Source organism: Miscanthus floridulus, chromosome 11 (assembly GCF_019320115.1).
Source record: "Miscanthus floridulus cultivar M001 chromosome 11, ASM1932011v1, whole genome shotgun sequence".
Taxonomy (NCBI): domain Eukaryota; kingdom Viridiplantae; phylum Streptophyta; class Magnoliopsida; order Poales; family Poaceae; genus Miscanthus; species Miscanthus floridulus.
The window spans coordinates 11,011,502-11,030,984 of record NC_089590.1 but is presented as its reverse complement, the minus strand read 5'-3'; the positions used below and the strand labels follow the sequence as shown (position 1 = coordinate 11,030,984).

The window sequence follows — 19,483 nt, the reverse complement described above, 5'->3', positions numbered from 1 at the left end:
TTGGAAGAGGTGTCCTTCCTAATATTTTTCTCCTTCCAATTTTTACAGGATACCGACAACAGCACCGATGGTGCTGTTCACATTACATTAAGGAAGAAAAACGGTAGCAGCATTCATAACATGAAGTATAAGCGATTCCTTCGGCAGATAGCTATATCTAACTAGTATAAGCCGTTCCTTCAGTAACTTTCTACTCCGCTATATTGCTTCAGCATTCTACAATCAAACTGAGCTGACAAAGGAAGAAGGATCAACAGGAGTGGGGATTGCAGCTGCTCCATCAAGCATTTGTGTCACTTTCAGCATTGTAGGTCTGATAGTTGGGTCTTCCTGGAGACACCACAGTGCCACTTCCACAAACCTTTCCACCACCTTCAGACTGAAAATTGCTTCAGCATCACCCTCCACCAGAAGATCAACTCTGCCACACCTGTAACAATCGTTTGCCCAGTTTTTTTTTAAGTAATAGCAGGAGTTCTGCCTTTCGATTAAGAAGAATAAAATTGGCCTAATTTATAAGGGAAACCAGGCCTGAAGACCTTACATAAGCACATATTAAAACACAGAAAATACCCACGACACTAGAACATCATAGCCCTGACGACTAACACACAGAGGTAACAAAAATGGCAAGGACGCCCACCACGTGTCCTCAGTGCCGAACTAACCACAAGCAGCAAAAAGCAGCTCCGGCTTCCCATGGTGAACAACAGCCAAACGCTTTGACCTCCTCCCATCATCCAGTATCTTCGACAAGATCATGTACCGAGTCTCACCTTGCGCCGTCATTTAGTGCCCTCTATAGCAGCTTGGCCTGGCACGGCATGAACGAGTCCTCGAGCAGCAAGGAAGCATTACGTGGCAATCTGCCCCAGCATGGCTGGTCCATCAAGGCCACTGAGTGCCACCAGCACCTTGATGACAAAGTCGGACATCGGACCTTTGAAGAGGTTGAGGTAGCGTAGCAAGGTCATCTCCATGGTTTCACCTTCTTCCTGTGTGACGCCCAGCTATTTCACGAGCACCTGCCTTGCTTTGCTCTGCGTGTCACCACACGGCCAAGCAATGGCTGCTAGGCGCGCACTGCGCTGGGACGGCTTGCTCGGCCTATTCTTTTCCTTCCGTGGCTTCAGTAGGCCATGTTGTTGTGGAGGAAGTAGGGGTTGTTGGATAGGCTTGGTTATTGACCGGATGAAGTTTGCTAGCGCTACCTCACGTGCAGTCTGGCCATCATCCTCTGGCAAAGGTGGCGAGGTGTGTCCCTGTCCTACAATGTCTATGCAAGGGTCGGCACTAGAAGCAGCTCCAAAGCCACGACGGGGGCGTGCGGACTCGCAGTGTGGATGCCTGGTGTACATGCAGCCTGGACGAAAACGACACCTCCTCAACCTGAACCCCGTCGTCCCCTCCATGGTCACCTTTGCCAGTGTATCCTCGAGCTGATGGCTTGTTAGCGCACTGGACGATGCATCGATCTCCTGTGTGGGGGTGGTAGACTCAACGGTCTCTAACCTTAGCATTTGAGCAGACGAACCTGTGGTCTGCTTCTCTAGTTGTATAACAGGATAGGAGGGCTCAACATTTGTTGAGGCCGGTGAAAGCTCTAGTTTGTTTTTGGTTAATTGATGAAACACTAAGTGCTAACCTAGTTTAACAAAGTAATTATAAGATAGGTAGCACTACTCCAAGTGATGAAGCAATGGCGAAGATCATGACGATGGTAATGGCATGGTGATGATCAAATGCTTAAACTTGGAAAAGAAGAAAGAGAAAAACAAAAGGCTCAAGGCAAAGGTATAAATTGTAGGAGCCATTTTGTTTTAGTGATCGAGACACTTAGCGAGTGTGATCACATTTAGGATCGATAGTCGTACTATTAAGAGGGGTGAAACTCGTATTAAAATGCGGTTATCAAAGTGCCACTAGATGCTCTAACTCATTGCATATGCATTTAGGATCTAGTGGAGTGCTAACACCCTTAAAAATATTTGTGAAAATAAGCTAACACATGTGCACAAGGTGATACACTTGGTCGTTAGCACATTTGAGCAAGGGCAGGAAATTTCACCGGTGGAGTGTCCGCCCGTAGAGTGTGGACAGTCCCACGGTGCCACCGGCACCCTAGACAGAAAAGACGAAGGTCACTGAAAGTGACCGGACGCTGGTCTCGGTTGGACCGATGCGTCCGATCAGTGGCAGCAGAGGGCGCGTGTTTTAGTCTTCGACCGGACGCTGGCGCTAAAAGTGACCGGATGCTAGCAGAGTGCGTTTGGTCAGTGCTGACATACGCTGACGTGGGGCGTACAGAGGAAACGTTGAGTGACCGGACTCAGGGTGTGTCTGGTAGAGCATGACTGGATGCGTCCGGTCATGAAATGTCGCATTTGGAACCTTACTGGAAATGACCGGACGCTGAGATCCAGCGTCCGGTCACTTTCTAACTGACGTGTCCGGTCATCACTTGACCGTTGAAATTGGGCGATTGACGTTTGAAGCTGATGACACGTGGCGCACATCGCACGACCAGACGCTGAGGTCCAGCGTCCGGTCAATATGACCGAAGCGTCCGGTCGGCCCGTGTTCAGTGCAGTGAGGAGCCCAACGGCTCTATTTCATGGGGCTTCTATTTAAGCCCCATGACCGGCTCAAGCTCACTCTCTTGGCCATTTGTATTGACATAGCAACCTTGTGAGCTTAGCCAAAGCCCTCCCACTCATCTCCATCATTGATTCATCATCTTTGTGAGATTGGGAGAGAATCCAAGTGCATTGCTTGAGTGATTGCATCTAGAGGCACTTGGTATTCGTGTTTCGCTGCGGAATTCGCTTGTTGCTCTTGGTGGTTGCCACCACCTAAACGGCTTAGTGCAGCGGTGGAGGATTGACACGAGTTGGTGATTGTTCGTGGCCATCTCCGGTGATTGTAAGGGGATTTGTGCCTTCCTCAGTGGAGCGCCGAAAGGCAACTCTAGTGGATTGCTCGTCTCATTGAGTTACCTCACTTATGGGTAGGTTCTTACAGTGTCCAATCATGTGGACGAGGTTTGTGCAACACCTCTTAGCCGCCGAACCACCAAGTGTTGGTTGACACAACGGGGACGTAGCGTGTTGGCAAGCACGTGAACCTCGGGAGAAAATCGGTTGTCTCTTGCCATTTGATATTCTCCCAGTGATTGGTTTAATATTCATATTGTGATTGGTTCACTCCTCTACACGACGGTATAATCACCCTATTCACTCATTTATATTCTTGCAAACTAGTTGTAGCAAGCTCTTTAGTGTAATTAGAATTGAGAGCTAGCTTTGTTATTTTAAGTTCATCTAGTGGAGCTCTTTAGAGTAGCAAGATTGAGAGCTCTTAGTGAGTAGTAACATTGCAAGTTATGTGCCTAGTAATAATTTCAACTAGAATTGTTGGATAGGTGGCTTGCAACCCTTGTAGAGCTAGAGCAAGTTTGCTTTTCGCTATTTGTCATACTAATTAAATTGCTCTAGTTGATTTATAGATTTTTAAATAGGCTATTCACCCCCCTCTAGCCATATTTGGACCTTTCAAGTGGTATCGGAGCCGTGGTCACCGTTTGATTAAAGGCTTAACAACCTTGGTGTCAAATTATGGCTCAAGTTGTGTTCAACCATGTGGGGGGAAAACCACCGTTCTTTGATGGCACATGCTATGATTATTGGAAGAGAAAGATGAGGATGTATCTTGGTTCAATCAATGATCAAGTATGGAAAGTGACCAAGAATGACTATGCTATCATTGATCCCGATGATCCCACCAACCAAGATAAGATCAACAAGCAATGCAATACAATGGCTCTCAACACCATATACAATGCCATTGATTCCAAGGTGTTTGAGCAAATGAAGGATTGTGAAAGAGCAAATGAGGTGTGGAAGAGATTGGAGGAAACATATGAGGGCACACCAGCGGTGAAGAGTGCCAAGTTGTATATCCTCAAGGATAAATTAACAAGCTTCAAGATGAAGGAAGATGAGAGCATTCCGGAGATGTTCCATCGTTTGCAAGTGATTGTCAATGATTTGAAGGCATTGGGAGAGAAGATCAAGGATGATGATGTCTCTCATTGATTCTTGATGTGCCTACCTCCAAGATTTGAGATGTTGAGATTGCTCATCATAAGAGGAGGATTGAAGGAGGTTACCCCCAACCAAGTACTAGGTGTTATCATGACCCAAGAGACATACCGTGTGGAAAGGGAGGAGGATGACAAGGATGACAAGAAGGATGAAGAAGACAAGAAGAAGAAGAGTATAGCATTCAAGGCTAGCTCATCATCGTCCAAGAATAAGGGCAAGTCCAAGAAAGAATCAAGTGATGATGATGATCTTAGTGATATTGATGATGAAGCTATGGCCCTCTTTGTCCGCAAGATGGGAAAATTCATGAAGAAGAAGGCCTATGGTGCAAGAAAGAGAAGAGATCACACCAAAAGCAAAGAATATGTGAGAAGATGCTACAATTGCAAGAGCCCCGATCATGTTGTAGCAAATTGTCCCTACAATAGTGACAATGATGAGGATGAGAAGAAGAAGCTCAAAAAGGATAAGAAAGAAAAGAAGGAGAAGGAGAAGAGAATGACCTTCCAAAAGAAGAAGAAAGGTGGAGGCTATGTGGTCACATGGGATAGTGATGGCTCTTTGGATAGTGATAGCTCTAGTGATGATGACAAGAAATCTATCAAGAGAGCACTAGCAAGCATCGCTATCAATGACAAGCTCTCCATCTTCGACACTCCATCGACATGCCTCATGGCAAAGCCTACCAAGGTAAAATATGATGTGAGTGATGATGATGAATGTGAAAGTGATACTTGTAGGAATGATGATAATGATGATGATGAAGATGAGGAGTACACCAAGGAAGAACTCTTGGACATGTGTGAGCAAGTGCACGCTTGCAATGAGATGAAGAGAAAGGAGTGCAAAGAATTATGCAAGAAGGTAAAATTTGTTGAGCAATCCTTTGATGAGCTCAATGCCACTCATGAGAGGCTAATGGAAGCCCATGAGAAGCTTGGCAAAGCTCACTCTAAGCTTAAAAAGGCTCACTCCTCTCTCATTGAGCAAGTCAAAGTGGAGGAAGCCAAGAAGGAGCAAGTGATCGTATCATGTGATGTGGGACTAACTTGTGATCTTATTGATGAATCTTTTTATAAGCCCATTGTAGTTGCTCCCACTAACTGTTCTTGTAGCACTATGATACCTCACTAATGGTGGAAAATGAGACCCTCAATAAGGAGGTGAATGAGCTCACTCGTGCCTTAGGCAATGCCTATGGTGGAGATGCCCGCTTGCTAAAGTGCTTGGGTAGCCAAAGGTTTTCTCTCAATAAAGAGGGATTAGGCTATACCCCCAAGAAAGGCAACACGGCCTTTGTCACTCCCAAAGTTAGCTTTGTGAAGGACAATGGTCGGTTTTGCAATAGATGCAAGCAAGTTAGGCATATAGAGCAACATTGCAAGATTAACAAGAACAAGCTACCTAATGTATCCTCAATCAAAATTGATTCTTGTTATATGCTTTTTAAGGGTGCCAATGGTGTGAAGGCTAAGTTCATTGGTACACCAATTGTGGGCCCAAAGAAGAAGGCCATTTGGGTACCAAAGACCTTGATAACTAACCTTTAAGGACCCAAGCAAGTTTGGGTACCTAAAAAGAATTGATCTTCTTTTGTAGGTCAATTATAAAGCCAGAGGAAGGCATTGGGTGCTTGATAGTAGGTGCACACAACACATGACCGGTGATCAAGAATGTTCAATTCAATCAATGAAAACAAGAGCAATGGAATTGATAGTATCACATTTGGTGACAATGGCAAAGGCAAGGTCAAAGGGCTCGGTAAGATTGCAATATCCAATGACTTGAGCATTTCCAATGTGCTACTAGTAGAGAGCTTGAACTTTAACCTTTTGTTGGTAGCTCAATTGTGTGATCTTGGTTTCAAGTGCATATTTGGTGTGGATGATGTAGAGATTATAAGTGTAGATGGCTCTAACTTGATATTCAAAGGATTTAGATATGAAAATCTATACTTGGTTGATTTCAATGCTAGAGAAGCTCAATTGACAACATGTTTGATCACTAAGTCTAGCATGGGTTGGTTATGGCATAGAAGACTTGGTCATGTTAAAATGAAACAATTGAACAAGTTGATTAAGCATGACTTAGTTAGAGGTTTGAAAGATGTCACATTTGAGAAGGATAAGCTATGTAGTGCATGTCAAGCCAGAAAACAAGTTGGTAACACACATCCTAAAAAGAGCATGATGAGCATATCTAAGGCATTTGAGTTGATGCACATGGACTTGTTTGGACCAACCACATATACTAGCGTTGGTGGAAACAAATATGAATTTGTAATTGTGGATGATTTCACTAGATAGACATGGGTATTCTTTCTAGTGGATAAGTGTGATATGTTTGCAACATTCAAATCATTTGTAAAGGGCATTCACAATGAGTTTGAAACAACCATCAAGAAAGTGAGAAGTGACAATGGAAGTGAGTTCAAGAACACTAGAATTAATGAGTTGTGTGATGAATTTGGAATTAGACATCAATTCTCGGCCAAGTACACTCCTCAATCAAATGGTTTAGTTGAAAGGAAGAATAGAACTTTGATTGACATGGTAAGATCAATGTTGAGTGAGTACAATATGAGTCATTCATTTTGGGCTGAAGCAATCAACACGGCTTGCTATTATAGCAACCGACTCTATTGTCACCCCATGATGGAGAAGACACCTTATGAGCTATTGAATGGGAGAAAGCCCAACATAGCATACTTTCAGGTTTTTGGTTGCAAATGCTACATATTGAAGAAAGGCACTAGATTGAGCAAGTTTGAAAAGAAATGTGATGAAGGTTTCTTGCTTGGTTATTCCACAACTAGCAAGGCTTATAGAGTTTGGAATTTGGCTAGTGGTACTCTTGAGGAGGTTCATGATGTGGAATTTGATGAAACAAATGGTTCCTAAGAGGAAGATGAGAATCTAGATGATGTAAAAGGCACTCAATTGGTCAATGCAATGAAGAACATGGATATTGGTGATATAAGGCCTAGAGAGGTGATTGATGTTGAAGATGACAAGAATCAAGTGCTCTCTAACTCAAATGTGCAAGCTAGTGGTTCTCTTGATCAAGTTCAAGCAAGAACTAGTGATGACGAAGTGCAAGATCAACAACAAGTGGCTAGTTCATCATCTCAACCAAGTGATCTATCAAATGCAAGCAATCAAGTGCAAGTGCTTCAACCAACCAATGTTGCAAGAGATCATTCATTGGACACTATCATTGGTGATATTTCAAGAGGTGTGCAAACAAGATTAAGATTGGCTTCATTTTGTGAGCATTTCTCATTTGTGTCATCCATGGAATCTAATAAGATAGATGAAGCTTTGAAGGATATTGATTGGGTCAATGCTATACATGACGAGCTAAACAACTTCATAAGAAACTAAGTATGGGATTTAGTAGAGAGGCCTAAGAATCATAATGTGATCGGAACAAGCAAGATCAAGATGGGATAGTAATAAGGAATAAAGCAAGATTAGTGGCACAAGGTTACACTCAATTTGAAGGTCTTGACTTTAGAGAAACATATGCCCCGGTTGCAAGATTGGAAGCAATTAGGATCTTGTTAGCCTATGCTTGTGCCCACAACATCAAGTTGTATCAAATGGATGTGAAGAGTGCATTTCTCAATGGGTACATCAATGAGCTTGTGTATGTTGAACAACCTCCTGGTTTTGAAGATGAAAAGAAACCCAACCATGTTTACAAGTTGAGAAAGGCTTTGTATGGATTGAAACAAGCACCTAGACCATGGTATGAGAGATTGAGAGATTTCCTACTCTCTAAGGGATTTAAGATGGGAAAGGTTGACACCACTCTCTTCACCAAGAAGCTTAGAAATGACTTGTTTGTAATGCAAATCTATGTTGATGATATCATTTTTTGGTCAACAAATCAAGATTTTTGTGAGGAGTTTGGCAAGATGATGGCAAGTGAGTTTGAGATGTCCATGATTGGAGAGCTTAGCTACTTCCTTGGTCTTCAAATCAAGCAAATGAAGAATGGCACATTTGTGAGTCAAGGCAAGTATATCAAAGACATGCTCAAGAAGTTTGGGATGGATGATAGTAAAGCTATTAGTACACCAATGGGGACAAGTGGAAGCTTGGATAGTGATGCTAGTGGTAATATGGTGGATCAAAAGATGTATCGGTCTATGATTGGAAGCCTACTCTATATGACCGCATCAAGGGCGGATGTGATGTTATTTGTATGTATGTGTGCTAGATTTCAAGCCTCACCAAGAGAAAGTCATTTGAAGGCAACAAAGAGAATATTGAGGTACTTGAAGCATACACAAAATGTTGGATTGTTGTATCCTAAAGGAGCAAGATTTGAGTTGATTGGATATTTGGACTCCGATTATGCGGGATGCAAAGTTGAGAGAATGAGCACATCGGGCACATGTCAACTATTGGGAAGATCACTTGTGTCTTGGTCATCAAAGAATCAAAATAGTGTAGCACTTTCAACTGCCGAAGCGGAGTACATTTCGGCCGGTAGTTGTTGTGCTCAATTACTTTGGATGAAGGCTACTTTGAGTGATTTTGGAATCAAATTCAAGCAAGTGCCATTGCTATGTGACAATGAGAGTGCCGTAAAGCTCACCAACAACCCGGTTCAACATTCAAGAACAAAGCATATTGATGTCCGCCATCATTTCATAAGAGATCACCAACAAAAAGGAGACATTTGCATTGAGAGTGTGGGTACCGAAGATCAACTTGTCGATATCTTCACCAAGCCACTTGATGAGAAGAGGTTTTGCAAGCTAAGAAATGAATTGAACATACTTGACTTCTCTAATATGTGTTGATGCACCCCCAATTATATGACATGCCTCTCCTTCGAGCAATCCAAGGTAAAAGTTGATTGGCATGACATACATCCTTGCTAAGGACATGTTTAGTGCATCTAGACATATTTCACATTTGAATAGACTCATTCATGAAAATCAAATGAATTTGATGCTTGTATGGTACCACTATTGCTTGTATGTTTGAAATGATCTAGTGGTAGCATATGACATGTTTGTGGGCTTGTAAACCTAATGTTTGATCTATAAAATGAGCTATAAGTGTTTAACTCAACATGGTACAAGATAACCCTTATTTGGAGGTGTGAAGAAGCTTGTCCTTGGATCAAACCGAGTTAAATAACTTTTACAAGTAATCTAGATTGAACCAATTTGGGAAAATGATTCTCACTTCACATGGTTTCATCCCAACCTATCTAAGATTTGAGCCCTCTTTTTGTGCTAATTGTTGACAAAGGGGGAGAAAAATGCATAAAGATAGTAAGATAGATAGGGGGAGCAAACAAATGAAATGACATTGTAAGGGGATCAATCAAAATTGCACACAAGTAGGGGGAGCAAGCTCATAAACTTATATGATGCATTTGAATGTACATTTCATATATTTTCTTGCATGGTACAAGTTCTTAATTTCAATATCCATGCTTGTGTGGTGTATGCTAGTTGTAGGTTTGAATGTTGAAATGAAAAACTAGCATGCATAGGCTAAAGTAACTAGACCTATGTTCATTCTATGGAAACTAGACCCTTGTTTGTAATATTGATCTCATGGGGTATTCTAGTTTTTGTGTATGTCTAGTTACTAATAGTGCTAAGGATGGTATATTGGTGCACTCCGATTGGTATCATGCTTCAAAGGTCCATCTCTTATACCTTAGCATCATTTGGTAGAAATTGTCTCCTATATTTCCTATCTAAGCATATGTGCAAGCTACAATTCAAACTCTTAGTACATATATAGGGGGAGCAATTGCTACCATTTGGAGTTCATGAAACTTGTCCATATTCTTTTACACATGGTAAATATGCTTGGGCAAGCAACATGGATTCAATTAAATTACAATTCATATCTTTGTGAAATGGTTGTCATCAATTACCAAAAAGGGGGAGATTGAAAGCTCTAGCTTGGTTTTGGTTAATTGATGAAACTCTAAGTGCTAACCTAGTGTATCAAAGTAATTATAAGATAGGTAGCACTACTCCAAGTGATAAAGCAATAGCAAAGATCATGATGATGGTAATGGCATGGTGATGATCAAACGCTTAAACTTGGAAAAGAAGAAAGAGAAAAACAAAAGGCTCAAGGCAAATGTATAAATTGTAGGAGCCATTTTGTTTTAGTGATCGAGACACTTAGCGAGTGTGGTCACATTTAGGATCGATAGCTGTACTATTAAGAGGGGTGAAACTCGTATTGAAATGCGGTTATCAAAGTGCCACTAGATGCTCTAACTCATTGCATATGCATTTAGGATCTAGTGGAGTGCTAACACCCTTGAAAATGTTTGTGAAAATAAGCTAACACATGTGCACAAGGTGATACACTTGGTCGTTAGCACATTTGAGCAAGGGTAGGAAATATCACTGGCGGGGTGTCCGCCCGTAGAGTGCGGACATTCCAACGGTGCCACCAGCGCCCTAGACAGAAAAGACGAAGGTCACTAAAAGTGACCGGACGCTGGTCTCAGTTGGACCGGCGCGTCCGGTCAGTGGTAGCAGAGGGCACGTGTTTCGGTGTTCGGCCGGACGCTGGCGCTAAAAGTGACCAGACGCTAGCAGAGTGCGTCCGTTCAGTGCTGACGTACGCTGACGTGGGGCGTACAGAGGAAACGTTGAGTGACCGGACGCAGGGTGTGTCTGGTAGAGCATGATTGGACACGTCTGGTTGTGAAATGTCGTGTTTGGAACCTTATTGGAAATGACCGGACGCTGAGATCCAGCGTCTGGTCACTTTCTAACTGACGTGTTCGGTCATCACTTGGCCGTTGAAATTGGGCGAACAGCGTTTGAAGCCGATGACACGTGGTGCACATCGCACGACCGGACGCTGAGGTCCAGCGTCCGGTCAATATGACCGGAGCATCCGGTCAGCCCATGTTCAGTGCAGTGAGGAGCCCAACGGCTCTATTTCATGGGGCTTCTATTTAAGCCCCATGACCGGCTCAAGCTCACTCTCTTGGCCATTTGCATTGACATAGCAACCTTGTGAGCTTAGCCAAAGCCCTCCCACTCATCTCCATCATTGATTCATCATCTTTGTGAGATTAGGAGAGAATCCAAGTGCACTGCTTGAGTGATTGCATCTAGGGCACTTTGTATTCGTGTTTCGCTGCGGGATTCGCTTGTTGCTCTTGGTGGTTGCCACCACCTAGACGGCTTGGTGCAGCGGTGGAGGATTGGCACGAGTTGGTGATTGTTCGTGGCCATCTCCGGTGATTGTGAGGGGATTTGTGCCTTCCCCGGCAGAGCGCCGAAAGGTAACTCTAGTGGATTGCTCGTCTCATTGAGTTACCTCACTTGTGGGTAGGTTCTTGCGGTGTCCAATCGTGTGAACGAGGTTTGTGCAACACCTCTTAGCCACCGAACCACCAAGTGTTGGTCGACACAACGGGGACGTAGCGTGTTGGCAAGCACGTGAACCTCGGGAGAAAATCGGTTGTCTCTTGCCATTTGATATTCTCCCGGTGATTGGTTTAATATTCATATTGTGATTGGTTCACTCCTCTACCCAGCGGTATAATCACCCTATTCACTCATTTATATTCTTGCAAACTAGTTGTAGCAAGCTCTTTAGTGTAATTAGAATTGAGAGCTAGCTTTGTTATTTTAAGTTCATCTAGTGGAGCTCTTTAGAGTAGCAAGATTGAGAGCTCTTAGTGAGTAGTAATATTGCAAGTTGTGTGCCTAGTAATCATTGCAACTAGAATTGTTGGATAGGTGGCTTGCAACCCTTGTAGAGCTAGAGCAAGTTTGCTTTTCGCTATTTGTCATACTAATCAAATTGCTCTAGTTGATTTGTAGATTTTTAAATAGGCTATTCACCCCCCCTCTAGCCATATTAGGACCTTTCAGCCGGGGAGAGTAGAAGTGGGTCAGATTCCCCACTGGCAGCATGGGTAGGTGAGCAACATGAAACAGAATTCAATGGGGGTTCCTTAGCTGCGGCAATCTCTAGTTGGAGAAGGGCATCTTCGACATCTTGGATTGTAACCTCCGATATTGCTGACCTGTTAAACGAAGAAGAATTGATCTTGTTGGATGTTATCGCCACTAGGGGCAATCTCCTTGGACCTATGAAGTTGGTCTCCCCAGCTCCTTGGTTCCTGGCATGGTGAAGTGGCCACCGCAGCTGTTGTCGCCTAGTTCACGACTGACCCATCTTGATTCAACGTCGAAGCTGTCTTCAGCTTTTCTAACATGGCATGTATCTGAAGCATAAGATTTTCCGCAAGCTTCATCCATTTTTTGTTGGAATCTTGCAACTTTTGCAGCTGTGCACTGAGCAGCAGGGAGAACTCACTACGCAAGCTTTGTATCTCTGCGTCAAACATCTTCTTGATTTCATGCTGAAAATAATTCGCATATTCGGTGAAGAAATGCTGAGCTGCAGGATCATCGCTCCTTAGGTGCAGACGCTCAGTGCGACAATCATTCTGGTGCCCTTGTGATTGTTCCTCCCGTGGAAGACGTTGCGGCAGAGGTGGGCGACAAGGCATGGCCGATTGACGGGGATGTTGGTGACGCTGACGACAATCCCGCTCACGATGGCCCGAGCGACAGCACCGGAAGCAGGTGATGGGATCTCGGCAATCCGTAGCCCAGTGGCCCGGTGCAAGGCAAATGAAGCAGCGGCCTTCAATGATCTTTCGAATACGGGGAGAGAGATGAGTCATGCTCCCATCATTGCTACTGGGATGGGTTGACGAGTGATGCAGCTCCTCCCGTGGATACTCAACCTTTCTCCACAAGGTGTTCCTGGATGAATCAATGCTTGAAGTAGCAGAGCACGAAGGGCTGTCAGGGAAACGAACTCGAAGACCTGCACAACGGCGAGGAACTTCACAACGAGTAGGATCTATGATAATTGATTTAAGCTTGTGGTCCTGCGGCTGCTGGTGATGATTTTTGCCCGACGAAGAATGCTTCACGATATTGGCGTAGGTACGGCTTGTCTTGGGCTCTGACTCGGGCGTTGGCGGCACTACCATGTCGTCGTCAGGCTATGGCTGATGTTGATTGAGCGGCGGTGGCGGCGGCGGAGTGTCCACGGAGTTGTGTAGATCATCCGTCGACGAGTTGGGAATGGAGCGCCCGTTGTTGGAGTTGCAGCGGCTGGGAGGTGACTGCTCCAGCAGTGGCGTGGAGAGAGGCGGCGACGATGAATGCGCCTGGGATCCACGAGGACGAGGAAGCGGTGGTCGCGAGTCCACCAACAAGACCTCATCCACATCCTCATCGTCGGAATCGCTGTAGCTGAACGTGGAGACGGAGGCTTCCGGCAGCGGTGGCTCGGGCATGACGGGGATGGAGGCTTGAGCGACGCGGTCTTCATCTATGTTCTTGGGCTTGGCGGCGAGCTTGGTGGCCATGTCCGTCATTGGCTTGGCAGCGACCTTGCCGGGGTTGGGTCTAGCGTCGCAGGCGGACAACTACTTGACAGAGCTCCTCGCCCGCAGTCAGCTATCAGGCTGCGACGAGTTTCCCCACGTGCAGGCTGGCCGGCGAGCAGCGCCCGCGAGGGCACCTCGACGGAGGGATGCAGGCCCTACATGCTGGAGATCTGCTGGGGCTCCATAGACGGTGATGGCAGCTTCCTGGCAACGGGGACTGGAACCAGCGACGAGATCTCCCTAGTCCCAACCTCCTTCCTCCGATCCACAGCAAGGGGAACTCGTAAAGAGCTCACCCGCTGCAGCTCGCAGGCGAACGCGCGGAGACGGCGGGCCGCTTGGGGCAGCGGATCTGGGGGCAGACTAGGCAGGCGCCGCCACCGCGCCGTGGGCCCGAGTGGAGGCGCTGGGAGGGGAGAAGGCGTCCAGGAGGCGGCGGAGTGGAGGAGGCTCCGAGGAGGCGGCGGCGGCACTGGGAGGTTCGGGAGCATACTTCGTTTGCCCAGTCAGTCAGTATTTTTTTATCTTCCTCTGCTGCCAACTCAACATTCCGCCGACAACAGATGAGCTCCAACAGGATGACCCCATAGTTGTAGACGTCGACCTTGGCAGTGATACCGATGCTCTTGAACCACTCAGGTGCAACATATCCTCGGGTGCCCCGTATACCAGTATTTGTTTGTGTCTGGTTGGTTTGCAGCAGTTTGGCTAAGCCGAAGTCTGAGATCTTTGCTGTGAATTTGTCATCCAGAAGGATGTTCTGGGGCTTGATGTCACAATGGATGATCTGTGTGCTGCATTCCTCATGTAAGTATAGCAGCCCCCTTGCGACCCCAAGAGCAAGCTGAACTCGAAGGTTCCACTGAGGATTGACATCACCAAATACAAATCTATTTAGTGATCCATTGCTCATGAACTCATACACCAAAAGTCTTTCTTTTCCTTCACTGCAGAATCCTAGCAATTTGACCAAGTTCTTGTGGTGGGTCTGTCCAATAGCTTGCAGTCCAACACTGAACTCCTTTTCTGATTCCTGCTCGAGCTTGTCAATTTTCTTGACAGCAATGCAGGTCCCAAGCTCGTCTTCTAGCTGGCCCCTGTACACAATACCAGAGGCACCAGTGCCAACCACCTCCTGGAATCCTCTGGTTGCCTTCTCGAGCTCAGCATAAGTGAAGGCTTTTAGGGGCAACCCTAGGTTGCTTGAGGACTGCAAAGATGGGACCATCTTTCTAGTGACTGTGTAGTTTGTACCAAAAAGGAGAACAGAGATCAGGACAAGGATCACCAAGGCAGAGAGTCCCAGAAGCAATGAACTTCCAAGGATCCAGTACTTCTTGTCTTTCTTCCACTTGCTGGACTCAATGGGGTACGACTGTGCATTAATATTTTTCGGTACTTTGACGAGGACTGTCGCATGCACATCACCTGCCATATTTCCGTTTGATAAAGGAAGCTTCTTCTTATAACATGCTCTGTCTTGATCATTGTACACAACCACTGCACAGAAGCAATCTATCAGGCACAGCTGTCGGCACTGGTCCTCAGTTATGGGGTTGTACTTCTCATAGTCCGATAGAGGCCAGTTCACTTGGTGCATAGTTTTGAACTGGAACTGCATCATGGAAGCTTCTTCATCCAGGTCACAGCTTTGTGGCTGGAAGTCTGGTTTACAGCCTTTATACTTCCTTTCCTCATCAAAAAATGAGTACTGCTCCAGGCACTTGCAGGTAGTCTGGTAGTTTGTGCCATTAATCATGCAGTAGCTGTTAAATCCACATGTACCGCTGCCAACATGTGCGGCTGGTGCTCCGCAAATATTTGAGGGCTGCGTGCTCACCATTGACCATGCCTGACTCCTCAAGTCACTGACCTTCTTTGGGTACACATATTGCCGGAACACGCCATCTGGGTCGAGCGTGGCGCGCTGGTAGCTGTCTGCCAAGGAATCAATCAACAGGCCCAGATGTTATATTGATTTGTGTGCCGTTATCCAAGGCAATGTATACTCGTCCCATTGGATCGAACGCAATCTTTGTGGTGTTGCCACTGATAGACCAATAGTAGTCATATCGGTTTCCAGATGGCACAGCAACAGAATAAAGTGTAACACCTGTATCTTGAAGGTCAAGGAGGAACCGGCCATTTGAGTAGTCTGTGGCAATGATCCGGCTGCGGAGCGTCTGTGGGGCGGTGAGCACTTGGGTGGGCAGGATGGTATCAGCTGGATCGTTGAAGGTTCCCCACTGGATAGTCCCATCTGCAGCAGCTAGTACAAAGTTTCCAGACTCGAGCATGCTGGCATGGGCCGCCGCACCAGCAAATCGGGGTGTCCATACCTCTGTATTGGCGGGGTCGAGGAGGGAGAGAGTCCCACCCGCGGTGAGCTGGAGGCTTGAATCGGATGAAACCTGAATTGGTGATTGTTCTACACCACTTACACTTGTCATGGCATACCAAACCACCGTCTTGTCACTGATCTTGCTGAACCAGACGACAAGCAAGTAGGAGGCGTTGCCCTCGATGGACATGGACCGGAAGCCAAATGCGAAGTTGCCAGATGGAGAGAGCCAAAAGCTGCTCGGCCCTTGGGGTGTCAAGGAGGAGCCCGAGCTTATGTTCTGTTGAGCCTGCACATATGGCCACGGCAGTAGCAGGAGGAAGAAGGGCAAGAGGAGAGGAGGCATTATTGGTTATTGTGGTTTGGCTCTGAGTTCCTACTTCCACTGGCAACCTTATGCACCTCTCAGCGTTTTGGAGTACGTCTGATCAGCCAAACCTCTGTCTAGAAATCTTGTAGAAGGGAAGGCATAATTGCCCTCTGATCACATTGGATATTTTTTTGTCGGTACGCGGACAAGTCTTACTCAGTCAGTGACCTGTCTGAAGTCAGCATTTTGTCCTTTTATTAGCTCTTAAAAGTTTGGAAAGCTTAGCGCCTTTTGGAATATATGAACATTTTGCTTTGGTTAGTGCTAGGCTACACCAACGTGGATTGAATCATTCTCGGGTTTGTGTTTTTTTATTTGTCTGCTCGTCTTTGTAATCGAGAGGATTAAATATCTGTTTGATTCATAGCCCACAAGTAGCCAATATGTATCAGGATTTTTTGACAGTGACTGTTTCTTTTAAAATCAATTGACTAGCTTATGAGAAATTGACACACGTCTTCTTAGGTCATTGAGGGGGAGTCTAGGACCTATAGTATGTCCAAATTGAAATTGTCACTGTTAGGCCTCTGTTCAGCATTGCTTTAGATTTAGGAAATCTATAGATTTCTTGTAGCTCTAAAGAAAGAACATTTAGATGAATAATTTTGTTTATATTTAGATTTTGAATGTTTATATCAATTTGTTAAGTCTACAAATGCAGCAATGCCAAACAGGGCTATCCAATCCATGGCAGTGTGGATGAAAATAGATCGCACACGAATGGATATATACAAATATGAATGCATACGTTATTTTTCCCCTCAGATGTTAGCTACTGAACACACATATAGTTTTGATCAACGGAGTCGGATGCTAATAAATATGCATAAAGCACGTTTGGTGCACCTGTTTTGAGATGAAAATAGGCTTCCTCCATAGGATTTTCCGCTATCTTGTTTTCCAACTTTTTATGAACGATGCCTTTTTTTCATCCCTGGGTCTTAACACTATGGGTGGCATGGGGCACGACCTAAAAAAGAGTGTCATTATCACTTCCCGAGAAGTCAAATAGTTTTAACTCTAACCAAATATATATGAAAAAATATAAATATTTATGTTGCATAATTAGTATCACTAGATGACTTGCTGAATATATTTTTATAATTAACTTATTTGGAGATACAATTGTTGCTAATATTTTTGTACAAATCTAATCAAACTTAAGAAATCTTGACCGCCACGACTCTCATAGTTTTTTTCCTTTCTTTTTCGTGAATGTGCAGGAGAGCTGCACATCTTTGTATTATAGAGAGAAAATGATCCACCCCTTACATAAACACCACCACCTCAGCCATGAGGGGTTGAATGTTGCACTAAATAAACAACCAAAGATAGATGAGACCTGACCAAACCACATAAGCTAGAAATAACTGGCTCAGACAGTGACCTAGACCGAGAGTCCGTAGGCCTCGTGCACCTGCGAGACACCACAACTCCTCGTTCTTCGAAGCTTCCACGACTCTCATAGTGACATTCATTTTAGGACAAGGGAAAATCCTCAAATAAATCAATTGCTAGAATCCATATAAGTCAAGCATCTTAAGTTTGACTAACTTTATAGGAAAGAGTAACAATATCTATAACATAAAATAAGCACATTATAGAAACATATTATATCATAAATCTTGATGGGTTTTTTCTAGAAATCCGGTCAAAGTTTAAAAAGTTTGACTTAAGGTAACTTTAAGAATCTATTTATTTAGAGATAGAGGAAATAGTGCGACGGAGGGAACGGCACGACGTGCCGGCGTGGTTCGGCATGACTAGGACATCGTTAGACTCCTTATTAGTGCTGTGCGCAATATTGATGGCACCATGCATGCCGTCCACACGGCCATCTATATATAATATCTAGCACTTGGCCAACAGCTAGCAGAGAGCCGGGAATAGTACCAAAATGATGAGTGGAAATATCCAAGCTTAGCTTGTTGCCCTGGACCATACTGGTTTCATTTAATTCAATTCGGGGCAGGTCTATTTCTGAAAACTTGGTAATGTGCCGACCTTGGTTGATGACAGGCGACGGCACGACCGGCAACACGAGGTTGAGGCCTGGACCTGGCCCGCGAGTCTACAAGGCAATCAAGAGCTGATCAAGATCCATGGTTGCCGTATCGGCTACAACGTGGAGAATATCCAGCTGGTCTCTGTTCAATTTGGACACAGCGTCGCCGGCCTCTTCCCCAAGCTCTTGCACTTCCAATATCCGCATCGCATCGTGCCGTTGCGTATGCCTTTGCTTTCATTTTCCCATGCATGTTGATTGAATGTTTTCCTTGCCGCAAACTGCCGAGGGAGCCCCAGCGCAACACTATTAGTTTCTGGTTTGTTCTCAACTGATGTATAAACTGACATATGTTTGGGACTGCTCCACAAACTCTTGCTTCACAAACTTTATCGTGGAGCAGCCCCACAAAAAACTGAAGTTTGTGGAGCATCTCTTTAGGTGCTTTTATAACTCCACCCTTTTTTTCTCGAACAGAGTGCGTGGAGCTGAAACTGTTTAGCTAAACAAACATCACTACGTCAAAAAGGGTTTTTAGGGGCGGTTCTAGACCATTTGTAGGGGCGGTTTGCCCAGCCGCCCCTACGCAAGGGTCTCTACAAATCATGCATTTGTAGGGGCGGTTCCAGGCCGCCCCTACAAATCGATTTGTAGGGGTGGCTCGTATTACCAGCCGCCCCTACAAATCTATTTGTAGGGGCGGCTGGTGTTTTCAGCCGCCCCTACAAATCGATTTGTAGTGGCGGTTGTAGTACCAGCCGCCCCTACAAACATGTATTTGTAGGGGCAGTTCAATCTAAAACCGCCCCTACAGTACGTTTTTCCGCAAAAAAAATCATATTTACAATTTAAAATCGCGTTGCCAAACGTCCGGCGACCAACGTTCCGAACCGCGTTCGCGTTGCCGAATGCCCCACGACCAACGTTCCAAACCGCATTCGCGTTGCCGAATGCCCCGTGACCAGCGTTCGCGTTGCCGAACGCCCCGCGACCGCGACTACAAGCACAAGAGTATTCTATAAACTACAATTACAAGTCCAATTCACAAGAATATATACAATCCATCATTAAATATACAAATTCCATACACATTGTTATCAACGTCCTAGAGCTAGCCTTTTAGTCTCACGAAGGTGTTGGTACTGAGGATTTGTACCTAACTCAGACTCTCGGTCATGGTAGGCGCCTCTGATGTGTACAATCTGGTCCAATATGAAGTTGCAAAGGTCGCCGGCGAGCTC

At 45.1% G+C, this 19,483-nt stretch overlaps 1 pseudogene; it reads right to left on the bottom strand.

Annotated features, from left to right (window-relative positions):
• Positions 1-222: 222 nt before the first annotated feature.
• LOC136491641 (G-type lectin S-receptor-like serine/threonine-protein kinase LECRK4) lies at positions 223-16,213 on the bottom strand (annotated as a pseudogene).
• Between the last annotated feature and the right edge of the window lie 3,270 nt (positions 16,214-19,483).